The sequence below is a fragment of the Jaculus jaculus genome, chromosome 7 (genome assembly GCF_020740685.1).
Source record: "Jaculus jaculus isolate mJacJac1 chromosome 7, mJacJac1.mat.Y.cur, whole genome shotgun sequence".
Lineage (NCBI taxonomy): Eukaryota > Metazoa > Chordata > Mammalia > Rodentia > Dipodidae > Jaculus > Jaculus jaculus.
This window is the reverse complement of record NC_059108.1, coordinates 6533303-6548734: the sequence shown is the minus strand read 5'-3', so window position 1 is coordinate 6548734 and position 15432 is coordinate 6533303. Positions and strand designations below refer to the sequence as shown.

The 15432-nt window shown below is 49.9% G+C and overlaps 1 protein-coding gene across 6 annotated transcripts in view; it reads left to right on the top strand.

The window, feature by feature from the left end:
- Znf536 (zinc finger protein 536) overlaps positions 1 to 15432 on the top strand; it is a 531971-nt gene that overhangs the window by 442320 nt on the left and 74219 nt on the right. The window lies entirely within an intron of this gene.

Below are 15432 nucleotides of genomic sequence, written 5' to 3'. Positions count from 1 at the left end.
CAAAGCTGGCATAGGCGTGAGCCCTGGCACCGAGGCCCCGCCAGGAGCCCATCCTCTTTCGAAGTTCTGAGGGGCTTCGGCCATTTTGAAGGAGGTTTTCTGGTGCTGAGACTTGCTCCTGCCCTTTCACGGAGGCCCAGGAAGGGGACCCTCCATCATACCATTGGGGCTCGGGGCTCACCACATAATGTTGGGGACCCCGGTCCCCGAATGTGCAGCCTGACAGAGAAACACAGGTGTTTCTTAATTACTTGTGCAGAAGGGAAGGAGCGGATGTGCTGTGGGGGTGACCGCGCCAGACAGGGGCACCCAGCCAGCCGGCCAGTGACATGCCTGAACCCTTTGTGGCCGCCCCTCTGGCCAGCATGACCCTGAGGCAGGGGCACCCCACCTTCAGCCCTCCCTCCTCATCCTGGTTTTGTTTGTTAGGTGGGTGGTGGATATTTTAAGGCTTAACCGATGTTGAGACGTGGGAAGAGACCCAGAATAGAAATCAAGAGTGTGGTGAGGGGCCGGAGAGATGGCTTGGCAGTTAAAGCATCTGCCTGCAAAGCCAAGGGATCCCAGTTCGATTCTCCAGGACCCATGTAAGCCAGATGCACATGGGGGTGCATGCATCTGGAGTTTGTTTGCAGTGGCTGGAGGCCCTGGTGTGCCCATTCTCTCTCTCTCTTTCTTTCTCTCTGTCAAATAAATAACTAAAATATATTTAAAAAAAAATTAAAAAGTCTGGCGAGGTCTGGTGGAGCTTGTCCAGCAAGGGATTTCCTTGGGCCACCTCCCACCCCAGCTCCCTGTGTCCCCAGGGCACCAGGGCAGGCTCTCCCCAGCACGGTCCTGTCTCAAGCAGTGGCCTGAGACGGACAGGTACCCAGGTAGGAAGCGTCACCCCTTGCTCAACTCTGTGTGTGCCCATGAAAGCAGGCTTCGCACCCATGAGACGGGTCTCTAGTGGCCACTTCCTCTGGCCTGGGCTTCTTCCAGGCCTGCAAGAGCTGGAGCAAAGCGTGTCGCTCAGCCTGGCCTCCGGCTTTCTGAGCGCCCGTCCGCCTGCTCCCCAAGGTCAGTGCCGCCCTGCCTACTTTGGCTTCCTGCAGGGAGGGTTTGGGGATGGAGCTCGTCCTGTCACAGCGACTGATGGGTCTGCATCCCCTCCTGGGGTGGACCCTCTCTGCACAAGGGGTGCCCCAGTCAGTGATGAATCATGCCCTTCCAAGCACCCCTGGGGGACCACTAAGTCGACCAAATGAAACGATCTGAGCTGGCCGCTGGCCAGGGCACAAGGCTAATCCTTGCCTTTGTGGGAGAGGCTGGGGCCCGAGGCTCTGCCACCACCGGTAAGAGTGCTGGCCTGGCAGCCCTGCCACCACCCCGGGGATCCTGGGGGCTTCCTGCTGGCCACTTCTGCATGTGGGCGGGGACACCAAGCTGCCTTCACCTGGGCCTGGGAGGACGGAGGGGAGGAGGCCACAGGGCACTCTGCAGGGTGCCATTCACTTAGAAGCTCCCCGGAGCGCCAGCCACTGGAGCGCCCTGCCTGTGGGCGGGGCGTCGGCAGAGAGGCCAGGCCTCACGCTGCTGCGGCACACGGCTGGCTTCATCGTTCTGACACAGGGAAGATGCCTGTGGAGGAGTGACGGCCCTGGTTGGCTGCTTCTGCTGACCTTGACCCTGTGAGCGGGAGTCCGGACAATGACCTTACATTTGGAGGGCTTGGGGAGCGCTTGTCACTGCACCCTCAGAGCTGCACACTGGGCGCTGCACTTGACAGCGGTTTCCTTTTACAGCCTTCCAGCAGCCCTACGAAGCGTCTGCACTTGATCAAGGAAGAGGTGCCTGCCGTTCAGAGGGGTCAGGCAGCTGGCTCCGTGGTGCAGAGCTGGAAGATAGCTGTGGTTAAAGGGTGCTGTGTCCTGCCCCTCGCCCCCGCCCCCTCCCCACCTGGTCCTCCCTGCTGTGCTCCTGGGCTACTTAGATTTATCTCTGCTCTTCTGGCATTCTGGGGGCCATACATCCACCAGAGCAAACAACCCTTACCTGCAGGAGGAAGGCCAGAGAACGAGGAGCCCTCCTGCTCAGACAGAGTCGTGCACCCCCATCCACCCAGAGCCGTGCTGGAACCCCGGGGGGTGCGTCTCTGTTCCCACGCCTTGGCAGAGAGGGCACTGCGCCGAAGACGGGACCTGTTCAGACAGGAGTTGGAGAAGCAGAGGCTCGGGGGAGGGGTCCTGCTCCTTACAAGAAAGCCTCGCAGCACCAGGGGCTACAGCTGGCACCTCAGCTGGGCTGGGCAGGCAAGAGAGGGAGAAACAGGGCTTCCGTCGTGCGCTTACTCACTCCCACGTGTGTCTCGGCACTTCCCAGTTCGTGGCGGGGTGAGGAACTCATAGATAACGAGAACGGCCAAAGGCTGGTCTCCATGAGAAGCTGTGTTTGTGTGTGCGTGTGCTCATGTGCATGTGTGTGTGCGTGTGCGCGTTTGCGTGCTTGTGTGTTCCTGTGCGCATGTTCCTGTGTTTGCATAGCTGTGTGTGTCTGGGCATGTAAGGACATAGATTTCCTGGAAGGGAAAAGGGCTCGTGGGTAAGAATAGGACCAGCCCGAGAGGTCTTTCAGCCCTAAACCCACAGGCTCTGCCAACAGCCTCGGCCGCATTTGAAAAAATCCTCAGTTCTCTAGAAAGCCCCGCTTTGGCACAGCCTGTACCCCTTGTGCCAGCTCTTCCTATCCCAGGCGCTGCTTCCACCTTCCAGGCCGGGGCCAGGTCACGCCGGCTGCTCCCAGGGCCAAAGTCAGCAAGGGGCAGCGGGCAGCGAGGGTGCTGGTGAGGCTGGGCGCCACCACCACCATGGGCTTCTTTCTGCTGCTCACCCGCCACTTGCTGAAAAATTAATTTGCAAATGAATCCCATTCACTGAGACCTTCTGGATCAGACAACAGATGCAGCTTGGCCTGTTCCAGAACACGGTCCAGAAGAGAAATCCTAAAACATTCAGTGGACAAAGGATGCGGGCTGGCCCAGGGCCCCCTCCTCGTCCGCTGAGCAGTGTGTGTAGTTGGAAGGCTCCCCAGAACCAAGGCTCTGGGCTGTAAGACTCCTGGAGCACACGCCGAGCTGGGCACTCCCGGCCGGCTCTCTGGATTGGTTCTCCTGTATCCCCCCCTTGGAAGCAACCAGCAGCCGGCTCCCCCTCCCCGGCCATCTGCTTGAGGCATCTGGTGATCAGGTGGAAGGCCCACACCGGAGCATTCAAGCTGAAATGTGCAGTCACCTTGCCACCCACACTGGCTTTTGTTACTGCGCCAGGCTGCCCCTCTTTGTGTTGGGGAGAGCAGTTTGGGGTTGGAAATCCAACGGCTGGTGCCAGGACTTCACCATGATCTCTCATAGCCCAGGGCTGGCCTGCTCTCTAGACCCCTCCTGCCTCACCTAACTTGTATGTAGCGAAGAGCTCAGGCTCTCTGGAGTGGAGTGAAGAATGTTCTCTTTCACCCAGCAGGGAAAAGAAGGTCTCGAATATTTAGACGCTGCTGCAATAGGAGATGTGTGTGCCTGTGTAATGTCTCCACCTTAACTTAACAAGGAAAAGGGAATTGCCTTTAACCTCCCTGCTGGCTCCGGGCGACTGAAGCTCTTCAGGAGTCATTCTGGGGGATGGAGGGAGTTTCAGTGGTCATATCATCTCTCGTGCCAGCCCAAGTCTCTTGGAGGAGCAACACAGGTGTTCATGCTGTTCCAACTGTGTTTTACTTTAGCTTGGGCACACGTAGGAGGGCACCCAAGGGTTAACATGGCCTGTTTCCGCTCAAGGGAACAAGAGCCGCATACGTTGCCCAGACCAGTAGCTGGAGATGCCTAAGGTGAAGAGAAGCTTTTACTGGTTCCTTGCATCTTAGAAAGTTGACCCCATGTGCCAAATCCCCAGGGTGAGGGAGCCTGTCATCCAGGGGACCATAGACACTGTGTTTGCACATGCCCCTTGGAGGCGATGCCAGGGGAGGAGAGAATGGTCCTGCTGGAATTGAGCACTGGCTCGCAGCTCATCCGAAGCAGTCTCTTTGTCTTCTTCATGGTCTGGGATGATCTAAAGATGAAAGTGAAGCCCTACTGTGCACTGGGAACGCACTTCCTGTTCTCTTGCTAGAATAGATTTGGCGATTACTCTAGAGTTTTTGTACATAAACACATTATTGGGGCTGGAGAGATGGCTCAGAGGTTAAAGGTACTAGCTTGCAAAGCTAGTCAGCCTGGGTTCGATTCCCAATATCCACGTAAAGCCAGATACTCAAAGTGGCACTGGCATCTAGAGTTTGTTTGCAGTGACAAGAGGTCCTGGTGCCCCATTCTCCCCCCGCCGTTTCTCCTTGTAAATAAAGAAATAATATTTAAAAATAAACAAATAATCAACAAACAAATAAAGCACTGCCCGTGTGCAATGGATGTATTTCCATCTCTTCTAGTTAGTCTTGCCTCTGTTAATAATGACAGGTCCATGCGGTTGAAGTCACTGCCTGCTAAAATTAGTGATCCTTTCTTTTCTTATAAATACATAAAAATAAATAAGTCAGAGACCCAAACTGACTCGATCAGTTCATTTCAATTCCAAGCAATCTTTACTTGAGGTTTATTTATTTATTTTTTGAGTGGTCCTCCTGTGTAGCCTAGTGTAATTTTAAATTTGTGATCCTTCTGTTCCTACCTCCAGAATGTTGGGATCACAGGCATGTTCCAGTATCATGCCTGACCCAAGGAATCCTCTTTAGATGATGTGGAAGATGGAATTCATGGACATGGGGAGTTGATAGGTGGAGGCAGGTTAGGAAGGAGGCTGCCAATTCTTAAATTCTCACAGTCTTTAATACAACCCTTCCTGCTAAAATGCTATCTGCTACTCATTTGCTCCCGAACACTTTCCAGCAAGGTAACCAAAGAGGAGAATAGTTGATTTTTTTGTTTGTTTGTTTTTCAAGGTAGGGTCTCACTGTAGCCCAGGCTGACCTGGAATTCACTATGCAGTCTCAAAGTGGCCTTGAACTCATGCCAATCCTCCTACCTCTGCCTCCCAGATTAAAGGCGTGGACCACCACGCCCGGCTGGGAACAGCTGATTTTCAATGTTGAAATTCTTGAAACTTTCACAGTTGCATAACAGTTCTGCTTCCTTGGTGGGACAATGCAACCACCATGACTCCAGTCTTGGATGAGCACCGAGGCTGTTCAGAGGTATAGAAGCTGGGATCTGTTAACATCTGATCTAATGCTTAAATATTTCCATATGATTGCTCCAGTGTGCCTCTATTAGATTTTAAACACACCCTCAAGGATCTTTGATTTTATAGATGCAATCTTTTCCTGTCTCCTTTTAGCCAGCACATACGTGTAACATGTGGTGTTGTTTCCATTATAAAGCAATGCCTGTCCAGACCCTCTGTCCTGAATTGACATTCCCCTGCCCCATTCTCCTGGGGCTTCCTTCCCAGCAGCCTAGGCTTCAGGGAGGCGGCTTCCACTGCATCCTAGCGCTAGCTTGGCAAGCCTTTCATACTGGCATTCAAGTCCCAGTGTCTTTCCCTCAACTCTTGGTTGAGAATAAAGACAAGGTCCCTTTGGCTTAAGGCATGGTGCTGGCTTTCTCTGGTGGTTATGCCGTACGTTAGCAGGAGAAGTTTGACAGTCATTTAATTTTCATTGACAAATGCTGTCATAATATTGAGGAAAAAGTGAGATATTGTATCAACAGTAGTGGTCGACGCTCAGCCAGTCATATGGACCGGGCGAACACCATATGCTTCCTCCAAACTTGCCTTGGAAAGCTCTGGCTAAGAGCTTGACAAGCTTAAGATACCAGTCAGGGAAAATGATCGCCCTTCAGAGGGAGACATTCATGCTATATTTCTAGCTTCCTAGTTTCCTAGAAAAAAAATATATTTGAAAATTGGACCATTTCCTGGGTCTGAGCCAGTGTCCACTGCGTCCCTGGTTAGGACCACCCCTGAGGGCACTGTAAAGGGTGTTTGCTAAGGAGGGTCTCCCACACACCATGGTAAGCCACAGCCTTGTGCTGACAACCAGATTATTGTCAATAAGTCCCAATAAGTGCCACCAAATTCCTACTGTATGGCATTTGCCAACCCGATGCTACACCACTTGAATAAACAGAGGATCAAAATTAGAATCATGTCACACACACAGATGATCAATCCAGACATGGGGTGGCATTTTCATCTCAAGGATAGATAAGTGGGAATGTCCCGGGCCAATCTGAATCAGGAGTACACTCCATGGATTCATGTACCTGGATGTACATGTGTCTGACCAAATAAAGCCTTGGCCAAAATCTCAGCTGGATTTTTGCAACATAAGGATGAACAAGTCAGTCATAATTTGATGTTTCCCTCGCCCTGGGCTCATCTTACTTTGGTTACTATACATAGAAAAAGGAACTGCTGAGTGAAGTTACAGTCTGGGAGAAAAATCTGTGTGTCTGTGGGCTTGTGTACGCGCATGTGTGTGCGGGCGTGTTTAGGGACACACCACATCCCTGTGCACATTCAGCTGGTGTCCTTGCCTGGCTTGCCAAATATTCAGGGACCTTCCATTCTCTGAAGGATTCCCATCCCAAACAACGCTAAGTAAAGAAACAGGCATATGGTGTGTACTGGAGACGGATCAGCGTTGGCACAGGGGCGTCCATGGCGGTGAACAGGTATCTGGGAAAGACGACGGCCCCTCCCTGCTCTTTTTGGAGCTTCTTGTCTGTTTGGATTTTTATCACTGCTTTTGTTATAGTTCTGTGTTTATTTTTATCTTAACAAAGAGAGGGAGAGTGTGCGCATCATGCAGTCGCTCTCCAAGATGGCTCCCTGCCTGCCTAGCAGCTCTGGTTCTTGCGAGGCATTCTCTCTTCTCTGTCCCTTGCTCCGCCCCGTGGATTCTCAGCAATGCAGTACTCGACCCAGAAGGGAGGAGGAGCTGCCGGGCGCAGGGGGATCACGTAGGTGCAGATGCCTCTGTGAAGGCAAGGAGAGCTCCAGGCTATGTCTGAGGATGTCCTTGGTCTCCAGAATGAGTGTAGAGTTGCAAATGCAGGGCAGATTGGCGGAGCAGCTGCGCTCCTTGCGGATGGCATCCTTTGGTGGCCGTGCTAGGAAGAGTTCCGGGCCGCCTCCCGTTACCGTCGCATCACACGACAGCAGATCCACGCACAGATCTGCACGCTGCCTCTTGGATGGGGTTTCTAGGCGCAGCAGGACACTGTAGGCAGAGAGCGTGCCTCCTCCTCTGCCTGCTGGAAACCCAGCCCCTGCCATGTGGCACTTCGAAGCTGGTGGCTACAGCTTTCCCTGGGCATCCCAGGGGACGGGTGCAGCCCTTCTGCAGGCTACTTCAATACTCCGCAAGGTGTCAAAGACTAGGCCACCTAATGTGCATCTTCTCACCCGGGAACTTCTTGCCTTTGGATTCTTGCTTGGTGGAGTCAGTGCTTTGAACTGGTGGCTGCCTGTGACAAAACAGTAACCGTCTAACAAGAGTTGGCTTTTCTTGACTGGCCCTGGTGACCAGCATTTTAGTGATAAATGAAATGGAATAAGTTGGGTCTCGACAGAGAGATGGCAGAACATTTGTCCTGTCTGTTGACTCCAGGATGGGTGGCTATCTTCCCCCTGGTGGTATCGTTTGGATGGCTAAAGCCTGGGCTGGAGGGATGGCTTAGTGGCCTAGGAGTTTGCCTACAAAGCCAAAGGACCCCGGTTCTATTCCCTAGGGCCCATGTTAGCCAGATGCACAAGGAGGCACATGCATCTGGAGTTTGTTTGCAGTGGCTGGAAGCCCTGGTGTGCCCATTCTCTCTCTCTTTCTCTCTCTTTGTCAAATAAATAAATAAAAATAAAAATATCAAAGGGCCAATTGCACTGCTTTTTAAGGAGTCTGTGGGTTCTTTAAGCAAAGGGCCTCTTCCTCCACATCAAGGTGAATTCACAACTAAATGTGTTGACCATCTTCATACTTACCGAGTCTTCTGCACACACAGGCCGTTGTCCTCTCTCCACTGGGAGCTGCCCAGCCCCCCAGTGTGGTATCCAGGAAAGGTCTCCACTGCTGGTCGGCCACTTGGGAGCAGTATGTGCCTTTGAGCCTCATCTTGGCCATGACACCCACACGGCCATGTAGTTGTCAGAACGTCAGTGTCACTTAGATCACACCTTCCCCAGCCCTGGCTCACAGCTTGCTTCAGGCCAGGGGGCAGTGGGTACTCTCCTTTCTCTTCTGCTTTCCCCCTGTGCTCAGACCCCCTTGGGATTGGGTGAAACCTAGGCAAATAGGCCTAGCAGAGGCATCTGGGAGTCCTCCTGTATCCAGAATCCTGTCACATTTGGTTTGAGTCGTTCTCTGTAACATCACACATAAGGTCATTTATAGTGGCTTTGTGCAAAGGATTTCTTCCACAGTGACCCGATTCCGTACCTTGGGAAATACTTGTCATTTGTTCCCATAAATCAGCCCTGGGTCATTCCCACGGAGCTCCTCCTCACCACCTGCCTTCAGAGCTGTCACCAGCCTCTTGACTTTTCCAGCGCTGAGTCTTGCCATGGCCCTGTGTCCCACAGATTCCAGAGGACATAAGACAGGCTTTCTTTGAGATTTAAAGGAGACCAAACCACCCTGTCTGTCTTCCATGGAAAGAAGCCTGGAATTACAGCACATTCTCCTCTGTTCATTCCCAGGAAGCCCAGTGCCTTTGCCAACCCAATCCGTGTGTCTCTGTATTTTCAAATCCAGACCTTCTCTGCCCTCACACCGGGTCTCAGTGGACCATGGCAGACACCTCTTTGTCGTCCTACATCTGTGTGACAGGAAGGCAAGCATGCATGCTTTTGACAAGCCTCTGGGTCAGCCCCGTTGCAGCAGAAACGCTTGTCCTAACATCCTGTTGTGCTTGATTTTCATGAAGTCCGTCTTAGAATCCAAGCCCAAGTCTCCTTTCCTGGAGTCTCGGTCCTTGTTTCTGCTTTTAGATTCTTGGTGAGATCAGGTTTACTGGTTTTCTACTTACGAAAACCTTCTGCTCCACAAGACTTCACTGAGCTTGTGCCCATCACCCTGCTGATCTGAGAACTGCTGCATCTTTGTTCTGAGGATGCTGTATGAGGCCGGTGCTATGTCCACACCATAAATGGCCTCTTCACTCTGTCTTTCACTCTACCAGTGCACTTTTGGGACAGCACAGCACAACATAAACCTCTTGATGGCTTCAGAAAAGGTCCAGAAGTTGCCCATGGATAGCCTGAGAGCTCCTTTCTGACTGCTCCAGGGTTCCAGACAACCTGTACCACCCACGGGGCACTTGTCACAACACCAGCCCTCACTCTGGAGAACACTGGGGTCAAGTTGGAAGGAACAGAATGCCCGGGCCAGTGTGGCTGGTCTAAATGCTGACATAGACCTCTAATGTCTGCACATCTGTCCCAGTGACCTTCCAGGTCTGAACACCTGTTGTGGCTTGAATGTCCTACACAGGCTCACATGTTTCGATAGTTGGTCACCAGCTGGTGACACTGTTTTGGCAGGTTGTGGCATCTTTGGCATATGGGGCATATGGTGGCTAAGTTCTGTTGTCAGCTTGATCTGTTTAGGAATCCACAGACATCCCCCTTGGTGGGGTCTCTGAGATTGCTTCCAGGAAGGATTGACTGAAGGAAGAAGAGTGAGTCCATCCCCCAGAGTGGGCCTTCCTCCCAGAGGGGGTCTTTATGTTAGGAAGCTCGGGGAACAAAGAGGCCCTTCCTCCCACTGGGCTGCTAGAGCTGCTTTCTGGGGAGGGTTCCACTTCCACACTCATCTGTCCTGTTCAGCTATCCTTCCTCAGCTTTGGAAAACTAAGTTTCCTCAGCCTTCCAGCATGGACTGAAGACCAGCTGCTCTCCAGAAAGTCTCCAAGGCCTTCAGTGCTGGACTGGGACTGCTGAGGTGTCGGGCCATGTGGACTGAACAACTACAGGGCTCCTTGACTCTCAAACCTGCAAATTGCTATTGGTGGACTGCCATAAGCTAATCCAATAAGTTCCGTCTTTAATACAATTCATGCTATTGGTTCTGGTCCCCAGAGACCCCTGACTACTACAGGTGCCTAGCTGGTGCCCTTACAACCACACAGATGGGACTTGGAGTTACAATGGTTCTAGTTTCTCCTGCTTCCTGAATGCTGCGACAATTTAAAGAGCCAGCCCGCCTTCCCCTGCCTCTGCTGCTGCTACTGAGCCTTCTCCACCATGATGGAATGCAGCCCTAAACTGTGAGCCAGCACGAATTCTTCCTCCTTTATGGTGTTTCTGTTAGGTATTACGTCACAGCTAGGAGAAAAGCAGGCAATACAAGATCTAATAGACTCAGCTCTCTCTGTTTCTAGGAAGGAGTTCTTTTTTCTTTTTCTTTTTTTTTTTTTTTTTTTTTAGGAGGCAGTTCTGAGAGCTCCAAAGGACATTACAAGGCAGCAACAGGCCAGGCGAGCGCAACACAAATATTTATGTGACTTTAGAATCAAGAGCAAGACACGCTGGTGTAGTAAGCAAATGGACTCTTTTCATTTACTCGTTCTTCAGGTCTATGAAAACCATCTAGCCCTTGGTTTCAACGCTGCATTCTTTCGTTTCAGAATTTTCACATGATTTCTCTTATAGATTCTAATTTTCCACCTAACTTAACCTCTCCCTCTTGTTCATCTATTTTCTTAAATGTATGCAGTACAGTTATTTTTAATGTTAGCAACTCAGGATTTGAGTCTTCCGTGAGTCTGTTTTTGTTATTTGTTGTCCAACTTTTGTTTTTGTTGCTATGTATTTGATCTCAGTTTCTGTTGTGCCTGGTAACTATTGACATCAGACATTGTGCACAAAAATTATTGGGCTAAATCTAAATTCTGGACCAGAAGTGCCAAATAGGGATATAATTTAAGACACAATTATTTTAAATATATATTTAGTAGTATTAAATTAATACATGGAAAATCAAATTAATTTTAATGTTTTACTTAACCCTGTATGCCAAAATAGTATCATTCAAATGTGCAACCAATATAAAAATTATCTAGATGTTAACATACATTTTTCTAAAATCTTGGAACTATACTATATATTTTTAAAAAATATTTTAATTTTATTTTTTAATTATTTATTGAGAGAGAGAGAGAGAGAGAGAGAGAGAGAGAGAGAGAGAGAGAGCATGAGTGTGCCCAGCCTCCAGCCACTGCAAACAAACTCCAGACGCATGTGTCACCATATGCATCTGGCTTATGTGGGTTCTGGGAAGTTGAACCTGGGTTCTTAGGCTTTGCAGGCAAGTGCCTTAACCACTAACCTATATCTCCGGCCCCATATTATGTATTTTATACCTACAATACTTTTCAGTTCTGACAAACCTGCAGCTCAAATATTCAGTGGCCTCATATTTAGCATCTATCCTGTCAGTCAGCACAATAAATAATGTCACATGCCTTTGGGGCGGATTTATTTTATTTATTTTTAAAAGAACTTTAACATATGAACATATTTAAAATTGGTCCTTTTCCCATTGGTTATACTCTTAAGTTCCCTCTCTCTGTCCCCATTCCCCTGAGGCCCGCCCCCTCACTGGGGTTATCTGTAATCACTGTGAGGTCATAAATGTACCAGTGAGTCTCTGTCCAAGGGAGACTGCCTTAGAATCCCCCCCCCCCATAAGCTATTGAGTTTGGGGGACAGATTATTTTAATTTATCGGAAATGGGTAGATTTCAAGGGTTTGTTTGTATCCTGTTGGCTTTGCTCCTAACACAGATCTCTTCAGGGGTCCCAGTTGAACATATGGGGTACTCATTGGGAGACATCCCCTTCTCTGGGCTCTAAACTTTAATAATCATGCCTTGAGTTGGTGAAATCTCTGCTTAGCTCATCCTAGATAGCACTTGTAAATCCCAGCCTTCTGGAATGGAAAGCAACACCCGATAGGCTTGCTCTTCTCTGCCCCCTCCCCTCCAGTCCTACATCTTTCACCCCTTCCTCTCCCTCTCCCTCTCCCCCCTCTCTAAAATAACTTACATGCACATATGCACACATAGCACTTTTATTTTTCTCTTTTGGTTTTCCAAGCTAGGGTCTCACTCTAGCTCAGACTGACCTGGAATTCACGATGTAGTTTCAGGCTGGCCTGGAACTCACTACAATCCTCCAACCTCTGCCTCCCTAGTGCTGCGATCAAAGGCGTGAGCCACCACACCCAGCCATGCTTTTATTTTTAAATGTAGCTTTTCTAGTTATGTTTGGTACAAGCCAGAGCCAGAAGTGGAAGTAAAATAACATCTTAATCAACTGATGCTAGGATTCTCTTTTTCCTCTTTGGCAATCAGCACTATTTCAGCCTTTGGACAAAAAAAAAAAAGAAAGAAAGAAAGAAAGAAACCACTTAGTTCTTTTCTTCTCATCAGCTTGCCAGAGTCCCTGGTGTCAGTATGTCTATGCCTGTATAATACAACACTGGAGGCTGACAACTTTATGAAGAAAGGAGGTCTATTCAAGCTCACAGTTTGGAGAGTTTAAGCACCTTGGTGCCAGATCAGCCCTGGTGAGGGTCCCATGGCAGGAATCTGTGGGAATGCCCCTACCTGGCCCATGGGGGAGGGGCCAGGCTTGCTCTTTTTATAACAAGCTGCTCTCTCTCTCTCTCTCGCTCTCTCTCTCTCTCTTTCTTTCTCTCTCGGAGCTAATCCACTCCTATCTGACCTGACTGACTCCCATGAGATAACATTAATCCCTTCAGAGTCCTCATGACCTAATTTCCTTCCATTAACCCTCACGTTCCTTTGTTTAAGCACTGGGTCGAAGCCCAGGTCCTCGCACATGGGAGGCACGAGCCCTTCCCCTAGCCCAAGCCTCACTTCTTAAAGGCTCCGTCAACTCCATGCTGTTACACTGGGGACAGGGCCTCTGGCGGGGAAGGGACAAGGGACATTGAAAGCAGAGTACCTGGGGAATAAGATGTTGACCCAATTCTAGGAAGTAGCCAGTGGGGACCATTAGAATTTGTCCAGTAAGGGCCAAGGGTAAGCCCCAAGCCCAGTGCCGTCTGCCTTCAGCCCAAGCGTTAGGGCAAGGGAGGCCCAGCCCTCCCAGTCTGCACGCCCGGAGGGTCCTCGGCCTGGAGCTACATTGTATTTCCCAAGGGTCCCTCTGTCCAAGCTTGCCGTGTGGGGTGTGAAATACAGTGCTTGCTCCTCTGGTTTTTAAGTTTTATTTATTTATTTGAGAGAGTCAGAGAGATAGATAGAGAGACAGACAGACACACAGAGAGAAAGAATGGGCACTCCAGGGCCTCTAGCCACTGCAAACAAACTCCAGACGCATGGGCTACCTTGTGCATCTGGCTAACGTGGGTCCTGGGGAATGGAACCTGGGTCCTTTGGCGTTGCAGGCAAACCGCTAAGCCAGCCCTTGAGCCCCACTTGCTCCTCTTTGGACCAAGCTCAGGATTTTACAGATAACTGTCAAAGTTCAAAACAGTCAGCAGGATCAAGAATCAAGAGTTCCGGGCCAGCCTGAGTTTATAGTGAGACCCCGTCTTAGCCACCTGCCCCCTCCATGGTCAGCTGGCTTATTTTTTCTTGAAGTGAAAGCAAATTTGACTGTTTCTTTGTGGATTATTAAGGATAGTTTAGCATGCCATGCAGACTGGTAGCTGTGGTTTTAGTTCTTGTTACCATTTCTGTCCTTGTAAGCCAGCTTGGATCTATCTTTTGTGTGTCATATGTATATAATATACATGTGTAACATGAAATGCTATCATGTCCCAAGGGCTCTTGATATGTAAAAATTGATAGTGATGCTGCAACACCCTAGATGGGATGACCAAGTTATCTATTATTGAATTATTATCTATTGTTGAATGGTTACATTGTTTCTGATTCTTTTTAACAATTTCATTTGAGACAGAGAAAGGTAGAAAGAGAGCAAGGGAGAGAGGGGTGGAGAGAATGGCCATGCCAGGGCCTCTAACCACTGCAAAAGAACTCCAGACACATGCACCACCTTGTGCCCCTGGCTTACGTGGGACCTGGAGACTCCAACCTGGGTCCTTAGCCTTTGCAGGCAAGCGTCTTAACCACCAAGCCATCTCTCCAGCCCTCATTTCTGATTTTTATTAGCACATTAACACGGAGACAGTCTTTGAACAGGAAGGTTGCCCCTCTAAATTCACTTTTCTCACAAACTTTAGAATATTTCTCTTTTACCGGAAATTGCATGGCCGTAGCATAGTGATGGTATCTACATTCTTCTCAGCTGAATTGTAAGCCTTGAAATTTACCTTTTGAGTGGGGAGTCACTTCCTTCCCTACACCTCAAAGAGGATGCTAGGAAGGAAATCTGACATCTTTGGCTGAAATCCAACACACACCCAGAGGGGTCGTAAGACCAGTAGGACCCCTTGTTAATTGGGACAAATCTACATAAGTGTTTTAAGGGCAGGTTGTGGAAGGAAAAGGAATCCCAATTGCCCAGGGGAAAGTGCGACTTCATAAACTCAGGGAAGGAAGACAGCTGTGAGGAAGGGGCAGGAAACTCACCGAGAAAAAGGTCGAATCCAGTTTGCCGCTGTGCCCCGTGGCTGACACGGCTGTGTGTATGGACAGGGGCTGTGGCTGGAGTGGCGTGTACCCTGAATTTTGGCACCAGATCCTATTTTAGATGCACCGTGAGCTGAAATCTTATTTTAGATTGACTCCTGTACGGAACCCCGTGGTGACTCTATAAATCAGAAAGTTCGTTTGCATTGCAAATCTTCCTCTCCCAAGTAATCTTCAGCTCCTTAATTTTACAAATTGTATATTGTGACTGTTTTCTTTTTTAATTTTTGTATATTGGTTTTTTTTTTTTCAAGTACACTTGGAGGGCACATGGGATCCATCTCAGCATGGAGTTTGGGGTGTTAGAGGAAGAAAGTTTCTTGTAGCCAACCCTGCCCTGAGGGCTGGCAGCTGGCCTTCGCCTCTGGTTGAGAGCTGATGGCATTCTCCTTTGGTGGGTGGTGGCGGTGGGGGGCTGTGGCTGTTGTGGTGGGGTGATGGGCACCGGAGGAGGATGCGTTCTCATGGGCTTCAGAGGAGACTGAAGTGTCCTGTCTGGTTCCAGTGAGGAAGGTCAGACACAAGAGGGGAAATTTAAGCATGAGAGCCTCGGGCGGGCTCTGATCACAGAGAGGAGCGGGAAGTTTCAGGAGCTTGATCATCAGAGGAGGCAACTCTCCAACTCCAGCAATAGATCAGATCCCACTGGGAGAGGAGAGAAGGCTGAGAGTCCCCGTCTGAGGCCATGATGCGCAGGGCTGTGTCTGAGGGTGACGGTGACGGTGACGGTGACAGTGAGGCAGATGAACCAGCACCAACCCTGAGGCCTTGCGCAGTCGA